Here is a 19400-nt window from a genome sequence, read left to right as displayed (position 1 = left end):
GTATTTATTTTGCAGGTTTATTTTATTGTTCTAGGTGGTTTTTCATTGTTTACATATTAATATTACTATTTTAACAGTTGACTTTTGTATTTGTTTTATCTGGTCTAAACCAAGGATGACAGTGTGCTGGCAATGGGGCACTTGGTGTCAATGGGGCACTTGGTGTTCTCTTTTACAAAAGTTGGAATAACCGAAAAATATATATATATTTGTATGTTATAAAGACTGTGTGGTGTTATCTCACGATTTTCTTCAATCATCTAAGTTTATGCAGGAAATTATTTAGATAGTGTTCACTCTAAGCTGCCCTATGCATGTAAGTCAGGGGTGGGGAACCCTTTTTCTGGCAAGGGCCACTTTGATATATATAACATTATTCGCGGGCCCGGAGCAGGCCACGCCCCCTCCATGTGACATCACACGGGGCGGGGCCACAATCGCCAGTGATTACAGCGATGCCCGGAGCATCCTGAGGATGCTTCAGGGGTCTGTAAGGGCAGTGGTGTGACCATCTGAAGCGTCGTAAGGACGCTCTAGGCGGCACTGCTGGTTAAATTCTGGCTGCAGGGTGACATTCTAGGCCCCATGCTAGCCAGATAAGGTTAGCAGAGAAAAGCTCTGAGGGCCAGACCAAATTATTCCGCGGGCTTTATATGGCCCCCAGGCCTGAGGTTCCCCATCCCTGATTTAAAGTATGCACTACGCTGCGAGTCACTGACTTGGATCAATAAGCAAACTGTTGATATGTGTGTACTATTTGGCAGTAATAAATAGTATAAACCAGCAGATGCACTGATTGCACTAAACAACTCAGGACTGTATAGTGGTATGTTTGTACAGCTGTACTCACAGTTATATACAGTCAGAGGGCCTGATTCATTACCGATCACAACTGCGATTACGCACGCAATCGGCCGATAGTTACATACTGCGCATTCATGGCTGCGATGGTACTCAATGTTACTGATGGTTTTGCAGTCTTGCTAAGGATTACAGATGTGTGTAAGGTAAGGTGACCGTCCTTATGTTGTGCTGCAGCGGCATAGCGATCGCAATTGATTAGCATACTATCGCAGTGAGACTGCGTGCGTAATTGCTGTTGCATTCGCAGTTGCGATCCCTAATGAATCAGGCCCTTAGTTCTGTATAGATTGGAGCATACAGATCACCAATCGGTGACTGTATGTGTGTAACGGTACAAGGATCAACAGTGGTTGTGACCTTTTTCATCTTGTAGAGGCATAAACGGCAGGGTCTCTCTCGGAGTTATGTGGAACACTCCTGTGCACTCATACACAGTGACAAGATGGCACCACGCATGCACAGAAGACCAAATGGCAGCCATCTTGGTAAAGGGAAAGATACTTCCCTGAAGGAACAACATGGAGGCTGCATACCACATATATCAACACAAACTGCTCTGTTCATGGTCAGTTATGTTAAATCGCAATTTTATACAGATTTTACACTTAAAAGAACTATTAACAGAGGGCATAATCATGAGCACCCATATCTCCAAGCTGTAACTCTTTTTTGGACTTTAATCCTCATGCCCCTTTCTGTTTTTCCTTTAAATTAAAATTGCCCCTATGTATTTATAGAAGTATTGGGAGGTACAGTATGCAGTCACCAGGAGTATACAACATAGCACAGGCCACAGAAACATGGCTGCCATAGCGCAGTTTACAGAATTAATGGAAGTCACAGCAATATACCCGTTCATTCCCTTTCCACACAAATGAAATTATTCCTCTAAAATATATATTTTTTAAATTTTCTGGGATTAGTTCCAGTGTAATGAACATTCACTTAGGATTTCTTCTAAGCACAACCTAGCCCTGAGCCTGTACTCGGAGTAATACCAGAATCATTTATATTACTGAGGTAATAATATTAGCATTGTGCAGTACGCTGACCTTCAGAAGAAGGACAAAGTCACAGCGATCGGCATCGTACCCGGTGCGTGTCTTGGCCGTTGTTTTACGGATGACCTCAGATGGTTGCGGGTGGTGCTGCTGGGACTCTCATCCCTACCGTTCTGTCCCGGACACCTCATTACACGGCATTAGGCCTCTTTCTGATGTAGGAAATGCTTCCAGGTCCCAAGACAGAGATTTCTCAGGCTGTTGAGAAGTGCTCAGAGGCCAGTTCTCTGTCTTTAGTACAATGTAGAGTGAAAGTACACCACATCCCTTATCGGGTCCAATTTACGTTATAGACACACTTGGCCGCGTGCCTAGGACACGTTCATTTTTTATTTTATTTTGCTGCTGTGTCGTGTTCCTGAGTTTGGATTGTTTGCAGGGTTTTTGCTGGGGCCCCAATCATTATGTATCGCTGCAATCTGAAAACTCACCAACTTTCTTAGGGCTCTAAATAACAACGAACCTAAATACCAGCGGCATATTTAGTTCGTACTTGCCGACATTCAGCTCCCTCCTTCCGGGAGGGAGCTGTATGTCTGCGCACGGCGGGGGGCATGGCCTGGTAGTGATGCTGCATGGGGGTCGGAGTCGGGAGCGTGGCTGCACGATCGCATCATCGTGGACCCACCCACTCTTAGCAGTGCCAAAAATATTGGCATTGTGAAGGGCCACAATGACGCGGATCGCACCAATGGCCCCTCCCGCTGCGAGGGTTTCTATGAGGTAGCAGGGGAAGGGGGGCAGGCAGCAGCCGGGAGGCTTGCCTGCCTTTTTGGGGGGTTGGGAGTGGCACCCGATATTCGGGAGGCTCCCGGCCAAATCGGGAGCGTAGGCAAGCCTGATTTAGTTTAGTGTATCGCAGTGATGCAAACGAACATGCCACTGGTATTCATCATTACTTACCAAGCCGGCGATGTCCAGCGATATCCTTCTCGTCAGCGGGGTCCTGCGCTCACCTGCTGACAGCCTATCGCTTCCAGCGTCAGGCTACACTGTCATGCTCATGCGTGACGGTCAGTCGGTGCATGTGCGGTGACTGTTTAACCTGGCTGGGAGCCGGCAGTGCCTGGAAGGCTTGGCTGGAGCCGGAAAGGCCGCTGTTGGGTCTCTATTGCCGGCAATGGGGACCGCAACTCTCTCGCCATCTAAAGATGGCGAGAGAGCGATGCAGTAACAAGCGGTAATCTTAGATTACCGCTGTTTGTTGAATACAGAAAGGAAGTCATAACCCCTTCAGCCTGTGCTAAAGGGATTATGCATCATTGTTAAATGGGGCCCCTAGTTCATTATCCTCCTTTCTCTCTCTTTCCATTTACCACAGTTTGTCTGATTACTTTGACATGGGTGCGATTCTGGCAAAATGTCGGTGCTGTGAGCTTAACCTGTTCTGGCTATGTAATGATGTGGTACCTGTTACAGTTGGTATGCAGTCGGGATGCCAACCGTCTAAATGCCAACCGTCAGCATCCCAACTGTCTAATCCCGGCAAGGGTCTAATGACAGGCGTCGAAATCCCAACGCCTGTCATTTTACCTACGCCGGGAGCCTGACACTCGGCATCCCAATCGAAGGGGCGACGGGCGCGGACAGCCGCAGTGGGGGAGGGTTAGGTTAGGGGCTCCCGGGTGGAACTTAGGGTTAGGCAGCCCCCCGGGAGGGTTAGGCTAGGGGAAGGGGGGTTATGGTTAGGCACTTAGAGGGGGGATAGGGTTAGGCACTTTGGGGGGAGGTTAGGGTTCAGCACCCCTAAAGGAGGGTTAGGGTAGGGAATTAGGTTAGCGTTACTTACCTAAATTTGCAGTCGGGATCTTCACCCCTCCCCGGCTTCCGCTGTCGGGATATGAACGGCGGTAAATCGTACTGATTCCGTTGCAGCTAGCTGTGGCACCGGAACAGTGTCTGGTAACTGCAGCACCGAAGGAGTTAATTCTCAGCGTAGAGAAACTTTGCTTTAAAAATAATTCATATGTTGGGAAATGTTTTAATGTTTGTTAATATGTTACATTTAATAGTTGGCACTGCTGTGCTGGAATGATTAATGAGCCGCCTCCATAGGCGTCTTTATAATGGGTGCAAGGTGTGCGGTGCACACGGGCCCCTGGGTCCAAGGGGGCCCACACCGCACACCCTGCACCCATAGGTATTTATACTTACCTCTCCGCCGTTACCGAAATGCTGTTCCGCTTCGCCGGACCGGCGCTGTAGAGCAGCAAACTCTCACTGGGAAAATGTCAGCGGCCATTTTCCTAGTGATCTGCACATGCGCAGAAAAGATGTCCCCGGGAAAGTAGGCGTGGGCGCCATTTTCTCGGGGACCCACGCATGCGCATTAGATTCTGGCTTCATGCACAGCTGAGCCGCTGACAAAGAGGAGGGGGCCCAAACAGAGGCTGCACACGGGCCCCCTACTCTCTGAAACAGCCCCTGGCTGGCTCCTCTGATCGGCTGACGCCTCCAAAGACGCAACATTAGATCAACTGCGTGAACATTGGTCATCGGAGTAACCTCACGCTGCTGGGGCAAGTGAAGCTGCGGGTATCTGGTCAGAATGTCGGCAGGTTCTGAATGTCAACATGGAAATAATGATTTAACATTTAAACATTGTCATTTTTATGGTTAGGTTTAGGGCTGGGGTTAGGTTAAAATACGCAAAAATTATGTCGACATTACGAACATGTTGCCATTGTAACCATGCTGACATATGTGGCTGTTGTCATTTTCCTTGTCATCCTAATGTCCGTGTCGGCATTCTGACTGTTGACATTCAGAACATGTTGATATTCTGGTGTAGACATTCTAAATGACGACTTTTCATCCTACAGCCCATGTTACAGTTATATAATATTCTGTGTAAGGAGTACAGAGCGTTCTGCGTTATACAACATATAGTCATCGGCCTCTCGCTCCCCCCACCACCATCCCTCCTCCTGGGCCCACTGTTGTCACTTGCGGTCTAAACACACAGCTCCTGCTTTCAGCCCGGCAGGAAACCATTATATATGGGCTTCCTCCTGCTTGGCCCAGAGTACAGTCCTGTCCTGTCAGCAAGGCTTGCACAGCTTTTCCGAGAGAACAGAATTCTATGTGTTCCCGGTATAAAGGATAAATTCTACTATTGCCTCTGTGTGTATTCACCAGAAACGCACAATTCATAGAGTAAGCAGCTGTCTCCAGCTCATAGAGGACATAATAACGTCTCTTATATTGCAGGGGTTTATAGCAAACCTTCATTTGATGGATCTAACACATTAATGATTTACAGTATGTGCCATAATAAAAGTGATAGGTGTTTGCAAGTGTGCAAAACTCCCAACAAGTGTGCAAAACTCCCAACAAGCGTGCAAAACTCCCAACAAGCGTGCAAAACTCCCAGCAAGCGTGCAAAACTCCCAACAAGCGTGCAAAACTCCCAGCAAGCTTTACAAGTCGGCCGTAGGGCCAGCTGATTGCTTGTGCGTACTGCCTAGAGTTAAGCCGGCCATACACGTTGCGATATGCACCGTGCGACGCGACGGGGGATCCGACGTCTGACATATCAGTCGGTCCCCACACACGGAGCGATCGGGTGGCCAACCGCCCGATATGCTGGCTCCCCCCTCCCCCATCCGCATAGCGCTGCATGGGATCACACATCGCATCCCCAGATGGACTGAACCTGCAGTAAGATCTGGGGGTGCGATGTAAGACCCCACGGGTGCGCGCTCTCTCCGATGTCCTACCCACACACGGTACGATATAACAGCCAAATCGTATCAATCCGTCGGATTGGCTGCTTTATCACACCATGTATAGGCACCTTTAGACTGCCTAGAGTTAGACATCTCATGGGATCCTGGGACTTGTGGTTCTACTAGAGCAATAGAGCCATGGATTGCCTACCTGTTGAATCTAGGTCCAACAATAAAATGCTGGTCTGTGCTCCATAATTGCCTGCTCTCCTGGAATCTCCGGGAGACTCCTGAATTTCGGAGAATTATCCTGCACCTTCCGTGCTGGGCTGGGGACACACAGGCTTCTGCCACTGACAGGTAAGGGAGGGATGGGGGGGATTAAGGATTGATGAATAGACTACAAATTTGTGTATAGCTGAAGAGAATCAAATTTAATAACTGATAAAGGCGACTCCGTCCGCATGACAAAACGCGCAGATTACTGAATCTTCTTTTCTAATACAGACGTCAAATATTCCAGTCGCTGCAAGTTGAAATTTATTTTTGATCTTAAAAAAGCCATAATAAAGAAAATGCCCCGGGCCCTGGCTACAGTGGGCAGGTACCTTCAGCAGCGCCGTTGAGAGAGAGCGAGAGAGAGAGGGAGAGAGAGAGAGAGGGAGAGAGAGAGAGATGTCGATGAGCCCAGACTCTCACACTCTGTATATGCCATAGGCACAAGGCTGCGTATAGCTGGGCGGCCTGTTTAGAAGTGATAGGAGACCTTATAATCTGGGAGAGTTGTGTGCTTGTGGCTGGGAAAGGAAACAGATGTGGCCTCATATTATGCACTGGGCATAAGGGCCAGGGAGAGTGCTAGCACACACGTATGTACAGAAGCTGGTACTGTGCCTCATTGGCCCGAGCTTCTGGAGTATCAGACTAACCGCAGTGTGTACTGTACATCTCAGGTTTGCTAAGACTTACAGGAGCATTCCAGGTTTGTGATCACTTTGTGGAGACTCGGTGTGTTGCCCACTCTCCTGGCTGAAGTGTCCTCTTTCCAGGCAGCAGGAAATGAGTGGAATAGTTGGATTTACAGTTTCTGCAGATTTCCTGAAGAGAGGGGATTATTGTATCCGTCTGTCGCTCCGCTCACAGAGACACCCCGAGCTCTTCGTCCCCCTAGATGGGGTTCTCGTGCTAATGGGATGGGTGATGCAGTGATGCCGGAGGGGTTCATCGGGGAGGGCTGTGTCTCTGGGGGCAGATGTGCTTCCATATTAATAACAATTTTACAGCTCTGGCATCAGAAGCACAAACAGAGCAGTGTGTAAGGTGCTGATCACTGCTGGACACATTAATTGTATCCAGATGCCTGGAAGGGATAGAGCCAAACCCCAGAGAGCAGAGGGGCACAGGGTACTGGCAGAGTAACCCTGTGTGTGCTGGCATAGTAACCCTTAGTGTGCTGGCATAATAACCCTGTGTGTGCTGGCATAGTAACCCTTTATGTGTTGGCATAATAACCCTGTGTGTGCAGGCATAATAACCCTGTGTGTGCTGGCATAGTGACATCTGCCCGCTGGCATAGTAACCCTGTGTATGCAGGCATAATAACCCTGTGTGTGCTGGCATAGTAACCCTTTATGTGTTGGCATAATAACCCTGTGTGTGCTGGCATAGTGACATCTGCCCACTGGCATAGTAACCCTGTGTGTGCTGGCATAGTGACATCTGCCCGCTGGCACAGTAACCCTGTGTGTGCTGGCATAGTGACATCTGCCCACTAGCATTGTAACCATATGTGTTCTAGGACAGATAACTGTACATTGGCATATTAACCCTGCGTGTGCTGGGATTAATGTACATCGGCATATTAAATCTGTGTATGCTGGGACAGATTACTAAATAACTGGCATTGTAAACCTGGACATTGGCATAATATTAACCCTGTGTGTGCTGGGATGGAAAGCTGTGCTGGGAAAGATAGACCTGTACATTGGCAGAGTAACCCTTTGTGCCCTGTGACAAATAAAACTGTATATTGGTATAGTAACTATTTATAATCTGGGACAGATAGAAGTGTGCTCTAGCATAGTAACCCTTTGTGCCCTGGGACAGAGAGAACTGTACTCTAGCATAGTAACCCTTAGTGTCCTGGGACAGATAGAAGAACTGTACTCTGGCATAGTAACCCTTTGTGCCCTGAGACAGAGAGAACTGTACTCTAGCATAGTAACCCTTAGTGTCCTGGGACAGATAGAAGAACTGTACTCTGGCATAGTAACCCTTTGTGCCCTGGGACATAGAGAACTGTACTCTGGCATAGTAACCCTTTTGTGCCCTGGGACAGATAGAACTGTAGTCTCGCATAATAACCCTTAGTGTCCTGGCACAGAGAGAACTGTACTTTGGCATAGTAACCCTTTGTGCCCTGAGACAGAGAGAACTGTACTCTGGCATAGTAACCCTTAGTGTCCTGGCACAGAGAGAACTGTACTTTGACATAGTAACCCTTTGTGCTCTGGGACAGAGAGAACTGTACTCTGGCATAGTAACTATTTGTGCCTTGGGACAGATAGAAGAACTGTACTTTGACATAGTAACCCTTAGTGTCCTGGGACAGATAGAAGAACTGTACTCTGGCATAGTAACCCTTTGTGCCCTGGGACATAGAGAACTGTACTCTGGCATAGTAACCCTTTTGTGCCCTGGGACAGAGAGAACTGTACTCTGGCATAGTAACCCTTTGTGCCCTGGGACAGAGAGAACTGTACTCTGGCATAGTAACCCTTTGTGCCCTGGGACAGAGAGAACTGTACTCTGGCATAGTAACCCTTTGTGCCCTGAGACAGAGAGAACTGTACTCTGGCATAGTAACCCTTTGTGCCCTGAGACAGAGAGAACTGTACTCTGGCATAGTAACCCTTTGTGCCCTGGGACAGAGAGAACTGTACTCTGGCATATTAACCCTTTTGTGCCCTGGGACATAGAGAACTGTACTCTGGCATAGTAACCCTTTGTGTCCTTGCACAGAGAGAACTGTACTCTGGCATAGTAACCTTTGTGTCCTGGCACAGAGAGAACTGTACTCTGGCATAGTAACCCTTTGTGTCCTGGCACAGGGAAAATTGTACTCTGGCATAGTAACCCTTTTGTGCCCTGGGACAGATAGAACTGTAGTCTCGCATAATAACCCTTAGTGTCCTGGCACAGAGAGAACTGTACTTTGGCATAGTAACCCTTTGTGCCCTAAGACAGAGAGAACTGTACTCTGGCATAGTAACCCTTAGTGTCCTGGCACAGAGAGAACTGTACTTTGACATAGTAACCCTTTGTGCTCTGGGACAGAGAAAACTGTACTCTGGCATAGTAACTATTTGTGCTCTGGGACAGATAGAAGAACTGTACTCTGGCATAGTAACCCTTAGTGTCCTGGCACAGAGAGGACTGTACTTTGACATAGTAACCCTTTGTGCTCTGGGACAGAGAGAACTGTACTCTGGCATAGTAACTATTTGTGCCTTGGGACAGATAGAAGAACTGTACTTTGACATAGTAACCCTTTGTGCCCTGGGACAGATAGAAGAACTGTACTCTAGCATAGTAACCCTTTGTGCCCTGGGACAGAGAGAACTGTACTCTGGCATAGTAACCCTTTGTGCCCTGGGACAGATAGAACTGTACTCTAGCATAGTAACCCTTAGTGTCCTGGCACAGAGAGAACTGTACTCTGGCATAGTAACTATTTGTGCCTTGGGACAGATAGAAGAACTGTACTCTGGCATAGTAACCCTTAGTGTCCTGGCACAGAGAGAACTGTACTTTGACATAGTAACCCTTTGTGCTCTGGGACAGAGAGAACTGTACTCTGGCATAGTAACTATTTGTGCCTTGGGACAGATAGAAGAACTGTACTTTGACATAGTAACCCTTTGTGCCCTGGGACAGATAAAAGAACTGTACTCTGGCATAGTAACCCTTTGTGCCCTGGGACAGAGAGAACTGTACTCTGGCATAGTAACCCTTTGTGCCCTGGGACAGATAGAACTGTACTCTGGCATAGTAACCCTTTGTGCCCTGAGACAGAGAGAACTGTACTCTGGCATAGTAACCCTTTGTGCCCTGAGACAGAGAGAACTGTACTCTGGCATAGTAACCCTTTGTGCCCTGGGACAGAGAGAACTGTACTCTGGCATATTAACCCTTTTGTGCCCTGGGACATAGAGAACTGTACTCTGGCATAGTAACCCTTTGTGTCCTGGCACAGAGAGAACTGTACTCTGGCATAGTAACCCTTTGTGTCCTGGCACAGGGAAAATTGTACTCTGGCATAGTAACCCTTTTGTGCCCTGGGACAGATAGAACTGTAGTCTCGCATAATAACCCTTAGTGTCCTGGCACAGAGAGAACTGTACTTTGGCATAGTAACCCTTTGTGCCCTGAGACAGAGAGAACTGTACTCTGGCATAGTAACCCTTAGTGTCCTGGCACAGAGAGAACTGTACTTTGACATAGTAACCCTTTGTGCTCTGGGACAGAGAAAACTGTACTCTGGCATAGTAACTATTTGTGCCTTGGGACAGATAGAAGAACTGTACTCTGGCATAGTAACCCTTAGTGTCCTGGCACAGAGAGGACTGTACTTTGACATAGTAACCCTTTGTGCTCTGGGACAGAGAGAACTGTACTCTGGCATAGTAACCCTTTGTGCCCTGGGACAGATAGAACTGTACTCTAGCATAGTAACCCTTAGTGTCCTGGCACAGAGAGAACTGTACTCTGGCATAGTAACTATTTGTGCCTTGGGACAGATAGAAGAACTGTACTCTGGCATAGTAACCCTTAGTGTCCTGGCACAGAGAGAACTGTACTTTGACATAGTAACCCTTTGTGCTCTGGGACAGAGAGAACTGTACTCTGGCATAGTAACTATTTGTGCCTTGGGACAGATAGAAGAACTGTACTTTGACATAGTAACCCTTTGTGCCCTGGGACAGATAAAAGAACTGTACTCTGGCATAGTAACCCTTTGTGCCCTGGAACAGAGAGAACTGTACTCTGGCATAGTAACCCTTTGTGCCCTGGGACAGATAGAACTGTACTCTAGCATAGTAACCCTTAGTGTCCTGGCACAGAGAGAACTGTACTCTGGCATAGTGACCATTTGTGCCCGAGCTGTTTCACGTTTGCACATAACTACAGAGACTGGCTCGGCAAAGCCTTAAATGAGCCCTCACTTCACTTGGGCAGCTGAGTTTTGAAATTTACACAATTTGTTTCTTCTTCTATAAATTGAGGCAATAAAAGATGTTATTTTATTGCCGCAATAGTAATAAAAAAATAAATACTGACATCTCTATACACTTCTGCCTGCAGTGTCTGTATAAGGATTACAGTGACTGACAGCAGGCACAAGGAATGTATACTGTACAGGATAAGAGACTGGTGCCTGGGATGTGGAGGTATTGGGGATCTGTAAGTGGTGCTTTACGTGTCCTATGTCTTTATGCAATGTCTCTGCAGTGTGCAGCTTAGAGACTGCTGGGACATATAGTTCCAGGAGCTGACAGTCAGTAGGATGCTTACGTCTGGTTTAGAAGCCTGCACAAGCCTGGTTGATTTTCTGTTCCCAGGGGACCAGTATTCCAGACAGCCATCTTTAACCAAGCTGACCTTGTCCAGGGAGAGGTCACAGGTCACTCTTATCTTAATATGGGTCCCACAGGATTCAAGGAAAGCCTGTATATCTATTTAAGGAGCACACTTGTTCAGTTTTTCACATGGGTTACAGGAATCATATTGGGTGGGTTTGGTGCCATTTACTTACTCTGCAAAATGAGTCCACAAAACTGTATTAATATTAGAGATGTGGATCCAAATTCATCTTCGTTTTTTGGTTTCGGATCTGTATTTAAAAAAAAAAAAAAAAATGACGTCATTGTGACCTGTTAGCATGAAATCCAAAACCTGAGTTTGTTTTTTAAATCCGAGCTCCTAATTCTGGGAAGATCCGAACAGGGACTTGGTTCGACTTGTTACCCCAAAGTGATTCCCACCTCTGACTCGGTTCATCTCGGAACCCCTAAATCCGGTTGTTAGTTCTCTGAGAACCGGACCTGCACATCTCCAATTAATATATATTTAGGGGATGCAAAGTGTAATTTATTTTATTGCAATCACAGCGATAAAAATTAATAAAATTCTATATTGCAACTTAACAGTATTTTATTGCTGTAGCAACTGACGATCGTGGCAATAGCCAGGGCGTAACCAGAAATATGGGGACCCCATAGCAAAATTTCCTCGGGCCACCTCCTCCTGAGCCCAGGTGCGTCTTTAGAGAGGAGGAGGCCCGTGTGCATACCCTGACACGGGCCCCCTCCTCTCACTCCAGTGGCCGGCAGCCGACTGACGCCCCTGGCCAGCCACCGCAGACTCAATAGACTGGGCACTAGAGTGTGCCCAGGGTCTATTGCGCATACGCAGATCGCCGGAGAAATGGCGCGGCCACCATTTTCCCGGCGATCTCACAGCGCATGTAGAGGTAAGTAGTACAAAGTATGAGAGCAGGGTGTGAAGTGTGGGCCCCCCCTGGACCCGGGGCCCCGTGAGTACCGCACACCCTGCACCCATTACAGATATGCCCCTGCCTGAGCCCTGTGCGCTGGTCCATCTCTTCTCATTGAACCTAGGAGTAGGCGTGGCCATGGTCCGGGGATGTCATCATAGCCACGCCTCCTCCTAGCTTCTAAGAGAGCCAATGTCATTATTAATCAGGCGCCGGTCACAAGCAAATCGGAACTCGTGGACCAGCGGTGAGTTCCTATTGTGTCACGACCGGCTCCTGATTAAAAATGACATCAGCGCTGTACTCGGCAGGTCGCAGGGAGTTGCTTGCTGGGCTGGTGTGCCCCCTAAGCAGCCGGGCCCCTTAGCAAGCGAGCCCCTTGCACCCTCTGTAGTTACGCAAATGGCAATAGCTATCCAGAGTTATTGGGGGACCCCATTCTGCAGTGGAGGGCACACACAGGGGTATGCAATCGGGAAGCCGACTGCCTAAATACCGGCAGCCGGCTTCCCGACTGTCATATCCCGGCAAGGGTGAAATGCTGGGCGTCTAGATGTAGACGCCCGGCATTTCCCCGACGCCAGGAGACCGGCGCCCGGCATCCCGATCGTAGTGATGCGGGGCGCCGCGAGTGGACAGCCGCGGGGGAGGAGGGTTAGGTTTAGGGCTCCCGGGGGGACTTAGGGTTAGGCACCCCCCCAGGGAGGGTTAGGGTTAGGCTAGGGGGAGGGAGGGTTAGGGTTAGGCACCCTGGGGGGGGGACTTAGGGTTAGGCACCCCCCCTGGGGGACTTAGGTTTAGGCAGCGGGGAAGGGGGTGGTTAGGGTTAGGCACTTGGGGGGGAGGTTCCTTGCTGAATCAGGCCCAATATTTTATATATCTTTTGCTTTGTTTCTAAGGGGTCTATTTACTAAGCAGCGTTAGGAGACAGAGTGAAAAGTGGTAAGAAAGTGATAAGGTGCCAGCCAATCAGCCTGTCATCTCACAGGCTGTGTTTGAAAAATGACAGTTGGGAGCTGATTGGCTGGCACCTTATCACTTTCTTATCACTTCTCACTCTGTCTCCTAACGCTGCTTAGTAAATAGACCCCTAAAACCTTTATATGCTTGTTTGGCTCATTGGCAGCACAATTAAGTTGACAAAATAGCAAAGTCCCTGGACACTGATGATGCCTAGGTGATCACTGAATTGGGGTGAAGTTTTGGGCCCAAAATGACCTGTTGGTCCAGCCATAATATTGTAAAAAACTGTAATTGGACTGCGTGGGGACACATGGGAACATGTGAAGACATCTGCCTGGGTTTGCCCCTAGCTGCTCATTCAAACTGCCCGCTCAGTGACCCTCAACATCTGTCTGATGTATGGATGCTACTCTTCTTGGCCAAATTGGAAGCTGTAGCCGTCATTTGGTGGCCGTGCTGAGCAAACAAGATCTCGGCAGGTGCAAAGCTGCCAACTGTCCTCCATTACCGGCGACAATCCCAGGTTCTAGAGATGTCAATATTGGCCATTAATATTCTCTAGAGACTTTGTAAATGCAATATATGTGGTAGCATTTACACTCACAAAACAATGCACTGCTAACCAAGGGTCTGAGGGCCTGATTCAGAGCTGGACGCTATTTGCGCTCGCTCGTTCAGAAAAAAGGGGGTGGCTATTTAAATTGACCGTTCGCTCTTTGCGGTCTGTTGACGCCTCTATGTCTGAACGAGCGAACAAAACATGCGGTCGTTATTTTGAAAAAACGCCCCCTGGCCGCTCGCATCATACGTCATCTCCGCTATTTATTTGATTAATCGAGTACATCGAAAGGCGTATGAACTGCTCACTATTCTTGTGGTTGCATTTTCCTACCGCAATCATGCGAGCAGTTCTGGCTAAAAGACACCCAACTGACGTGGTCGATGGCGCTGCTTTGTTAATTATGCACACCCTTAAAACGCCCGTTTTGACCTTTTGGCACGCCTGCGGTCAGATTTCCACTCCCCGTTTTCAAGCAACTTCCCCTGTTGCCACCCACAAAGGCCTCACTGTGTCACTCAAATTAGCAGGCATTCGCTATTTTGCGAGCACACGATTTTCGACTGCACTGACTGGTTCGCGCATGCGTACTAAAACCCATACGCATGCGCGGATGTGCGAACAACGCTCGGAGCAAACGAGGGGCCGCTTACGAGCGGCTCTGAATGAGGTCCTGATTCAGCAAGGATCACTATTGCGATCGCAAAAGCGATTACACACGCAGTCTGTCTGCGGAGATATGCTAATGACTGCAATCGCACAACCATATGCAGCCTAACATAAGGACGCCCACCTCACGTTACACACATCCGTAATACTTAGCAAGACTGCAAATTCATCGGTAACATCGAGTACCATCGTAGCCTCACACAAGGTCTGACCTTACTCAGGAATTGTTAACATCATCGCACGCAGTGACAGCCCAAGCTGCGTATGGCATTCCCTCACAGATCGCAGTTGCTAAAATGCTAATGCTTTCCAAAGAGCAGCCGGGCATAGGGAAGCCCCTGCTGCCTTCTCACAGCCGTCCGACGACGTGCAACAGCGCAAACATCGGTAACATCAGTGCACAGCGGGCAGTATGGAAGTAAAGTCTGACCAGCTACAAACACTGCAGCTCTCCTGACACGCAGAGAGCTCTGATGCTGCGCAGGAGAACGCAATGACTAATCTACACACGCCCACAAAACGTTGTTTAAACGGTCTGACACGTCTGTATTTTTTCTAACCACACCCCAATTACCACCCCCAAACCCTGACTACCTGTCACTCACTTTGTGAGTGGTTTCACTGTACAAACATAGTCGCATTGCAATAGCTGCGCATGTGCAGTGCTGCGTTCTCGCATGTGCAATAGCAAAGAATCGATCGTTCTGCGAAAATATCGCCATTCTCTGGATCAGGCCCAAAGTGCACTGAGATGATGATGAATTTGGTTACTGTTTTAAAATACTTTTTTGTGTTTTAGTGAAATGTTGAAGAGACCGAGGGTTTGGCTGCAGGTTTCCAGCTGGGGAAACGGAACTTTAGGGGCTTAGCGGAGGTTTGGCTGGCTCTGCAGCAATTAAATACTATATTGTGTTGTTCCTCGGTCTCTGTGTACATCTATGGCTGGACACAGATTAGACTTGAATCCTCCCCTGAGTGCCGCAGTGCGATGTGAGTGTCCCACAGAATGTGCTCTGCAGTTATCAGCCTTAGTGGTCAGTAGTACACAGACTTTCTGAGTTGCTAATTACATTATTTTGTTTTCTCTCTACCAGGATGCGTTTGTATTAATGACACACACGGGAGCTGCAGTGGCACCATTGATAGCATAATGCTGGGGCTTTGTCTGTGATTCCACCCCAAGGGAGGGATAGTGGCTTTTGGTTGATGCAATCGCAAATAATTTCCCTAAGCTTCTGTAGCAGCGTCTTTTAGGGAATATATGGAAATATGAGCAGCACAAAACCCTGTGGAGCTGGTGCGTCAAATGTGGGCGTGATTTTATACAGTCTATCAAATATGAACTATTATTCTATAGCTGTATAGTGACCAGGAAGAACTAGCTCCGTGTGATCAGTATTTAGTGCAGTGCCTGCTCTAGTGATCTTTCCACAATACAGAGAGCATCTTTGTAAGTGATATACAATACAGACATCATTCTAGTGACAGGTATATATTACAGAGAGCATTCTAGTGACCAGGATATTACAGGGAGCATCCTAGTGACCGGTATATATTACAGAGAGCATTCTAGTGACCAGGATATTACAGGGAGCATCCTAGTGACCATTATATATTACAGAGAGCATCCTAGTGACCAGGATATATTACAGCAGTGGTTCTCAAACTCGGTCCCCAGGACCCCACATAGTTCATGTTTTCCTGGTCATCTAGCATGTGCACAGGTGTATTCAATATTCACTGACACATTTTAAAAGCTCCACTGGTGGAGCTAATTATTTCACTTGTGATTCTCTGAGGAGACCTGGAAAACATGCAGTTTGGGGTCCTGAGGACCGAGTTTGAGAACCTGTGCATTATAGGGAGCATCCTAGTGACCAGGATATATTACGGAGAGCATCCTAGTGACCAGGATATATAACAGAGAGCATCATAATGGCCGGGATATATTACAGAGAGCATCCTAATGGCCGGGATATATTACAGATAGCATCCGAGTGACCAGGATATATTACAGAGAGCATCCTAGTGACCAGGATATATTACAGAGAGCATCCTAGTGACCTGGATATATTACAGAAAGAATCCTAATGGCCAGGATATATTACAAGGTCCATCCTAGTGACAGGCATATATTACAAAGTCCTGGTGAATGGTATATAATACAGAGAGCATCCTGGTGACCGGGATATATTACAAGGAGCATCCTAGTGACCAGGATATATTACGGAGCATGCTAGTGACCGGAATATATTACAGGGAGCATCCTAGTGACCGGGATATATTACAGAGAGCATCCTACTGACCGGGATATATTACTGGGAGCATCCTAGTGACCAGGATATATTACTGGGAGCATCCTAGTGACCAGGATATATTACAGAGAACAACCTAGTGACCGGGATATATTACAGAGAGCATCCTAATGGCCTGGATATATTACAAGGTACATCCTAGTGACAGGGATATATTACAAAGAGCATCCTAGTGACCACCCTTCACTACACATAACATTTTAGTGACTAATATACACTGCAAATAGCATCTTAGTGAATTATGTAAAATAAAGAAATGGAGAGTCCATTCGGGGTCACATGCTCCACTGTTCTAACCAGGGTGTTATCTGCGTGGAGTTTGTATGTTCCTCCAATGTGCACATGGCTGTCCAGCTGCTCCAATGTCTTCCCACAGTCTATAGGCATTGTGGTTGTTTAATTATCTTTTAATTGATTTTCCCTGTTTAGCGGGAGATGTGTAGGAGATTAGATTGTAAATTCCACTGATCCAAGACTGACGTACAGAGCTCAGGAATATGTTGGCACTAAATAAATTAAGTATAAACCTGATCACCTGTTGGAATAACCTAGAACACGTTACAGACATATATAGTTCTGGTGCCGTGTAGGGGATAGCGAAGTATAATTTTCTTTTAACAGACCCAAGATCACATTATATTGATGGGTAAATAATATTCTCCTTATACATGCATGGAACTTAGCTGAGCCATGTGCCCTGGTATCTATAAGGCAGTGGTCGCCAACGTTAATTGGGGTGTGAGCTACTTAAGAAAAATTAAACCTCCTGAGGAGCTACTAGAGAAAAAATCTGGCTAATAACCAAACAAATGAAGGTCATTTAATGAAAATTAAAAAAAAAATGTTTAATAGAAAATAACACTGCATTTAATTATTACAGTGATATTGTTGTAGTTTGTAAATAAAATTGAAGCACAGGCGCATTTCACTGGTAATTACCGGCCCCAAGGAGGTTCGTGCAGTAGAGGAGCAAAAGATATAGGCAGGGCTACTGTGTGATTTTCCGGCAGGGCTGGGCGGGAGTCACTCACTCCGCGGTAGCGTAGACACCATGGGGTAAATTTACTAAAGTGAGAATTTTTAGAAGTGAGTTTTAAAAGTGATGTTGCCCATAGCAACCAATCAGATTCTAGCTATTATATCCTAGAAGGTGCTAGTTGGTATACGTTTACGATGCCGGCGGCTGCAATACCGACCGCCGGCTTTCCGACTCCTTAATCCCGGCTAGGGTTAAATGACAGGCGTCTAAAATCTAGACGCCTGTCATTACCCCTACGCCGGTAGACCGGCACCCGGCATCCCGATCGAAGGGATGCCGGGCGCCGCAAGCGGAGAGCCGTGGGGGGGAGGGTTAGGTTTAGGGCTCCCGGGGGGGATTTAGGGTTAGGCACCCCCCCCGGGAGACTTAGGTTTAGGCAGCGGGAAAGGGGGGGGTTAGGTTTAGGCACTTAGAGGGGGGAATAGGGTTAGGCACTTGGGGGGAGGTTAGGGTTTGGGGGGTAGGTTAGGTTAGTTAGTACTTACCTGGGGACGATCGCGATTTCCAGCACTGTCGGGCTGCCGCTGCCGGGATTTCTTCCTCTGTCAGCCTGACGCTGCCGGGATTCGAACTGCCATGCGGCCGGCGGTATTACATACCGATTCCTGCTAGTTAAATGTTAAGTAGAATCTGAATGGTTGGTATGGGCAACATCACTTAAAACTCACTTCTAAAAACTTTCACTTTAGTAAATGTACCCCCATGAGTGGAATGTCAGGTGATTGCTGTAGAGGCTGCCGCAATCACCTGACTGGCTTCCTTGTGGCTCCACCCATGGCGACGTCGCCACGTCAGAGGTCACTTCCTCCTAGTTGACTCGGCAGTACTGCAGCTAGGTGAGCTACCAAAATTAAGACCGCGAGCTACCGGTAGCTCCTACGGGTTGGTGACCACTGCTATAGGGGATGCCATTCTCTACATGCGTGGGGTTTAAGATAAATGACATATAAGCAGCCTTCTCCTATCCATTGTGTGGCCACTTGGCAGAGATTTATCCGGCAGTTACTTTCCTCTGATTTCAGTTTTGTTACGTGCCTCTGATTTGTAAAACGGTTCCTCAGTATCCCCGTTTTATGGAGTAACCATACATACTGCAAACTGTGCTGCGCAATGTGGCAGCCACATAAACCCTTTCATAGAATATATTTTCCTGGAATAGTTTCCTGGTCTGCTGAAGTTATTAGCCGTCTCTGTCTCCGAAAGATATTTGGAACAAATTTTCTTGTGCTTCAATTTTGGAAATAAAAAAAAAAAAAACCTCTTTCCTGGTTTGTTCTCGTTTTTATGGCTAAACGGAATTCAGTTAAGTTGGGCGCTGTGCCAGCAGGTTATTCACGTCTGCTTGGTATGAACACTGACGTTCTAAGATATTTTTAAACGTGACACCCTGCTCTTTATTCTGGAGTCAGCTGTGCCTGATTCAATTAGAGAAAACTTTGGGCTCTATACTTTTTGTGCATGGAATAAATAATGCACCATTTTGCACCTGAAATACAGATGTGTCCTTTTACACTGGGCGTCTTTACGTACCATATATTTGTTTACATTTTGCGTCTTAGTCGCAGCGAAAAGCCGTTCACGGCCTGATTCAGAGCCGCTCGCTCTGACAGAGCACTCGCTCTGAATCAGGGCCGGGCTTTTTTTTTTTTTGGATCACCCTCTTGGCCGCTCGCATAGCTGTGGGTGACCACCCACAGCTATTGCGA

General features: G+C 47.5%; 1 protein-coding gene across 1 annotated transcript in view; it reads left to right on the top strand.

Annotated features, from left to right (window-relative positions):
- Positions 1 to 19400, top strand: part of ABTB2 (ankyrin repeat and BTB domain containing 2) — a 132172-nt gene that overhangs the window by 67892 nt on the left and 44880 nt on the right. The gene's annotated exons all lie outside the window — the stretch shown is intronic.

Source organism: Taudactylus pleione, unplaced genomic scaffold (assembly GCF_031769625.1).
Source record: "Taudactylus pleione unplaced genomic scaffold, aTauple2 ptg000555l, whole genome shotgun sequence".
Lineage (NCBI taxonomy): Eukaryota > Metazoa > Chordata > Amphibia > Anura > Myobatrachidae > Taudactylus > Taudactylus pleione.
The sequence above is the reverse complement of the archived record's forward strand: the minus strand, read 5'-3'. Positions and strand labels throughout refer to the sequence as shown.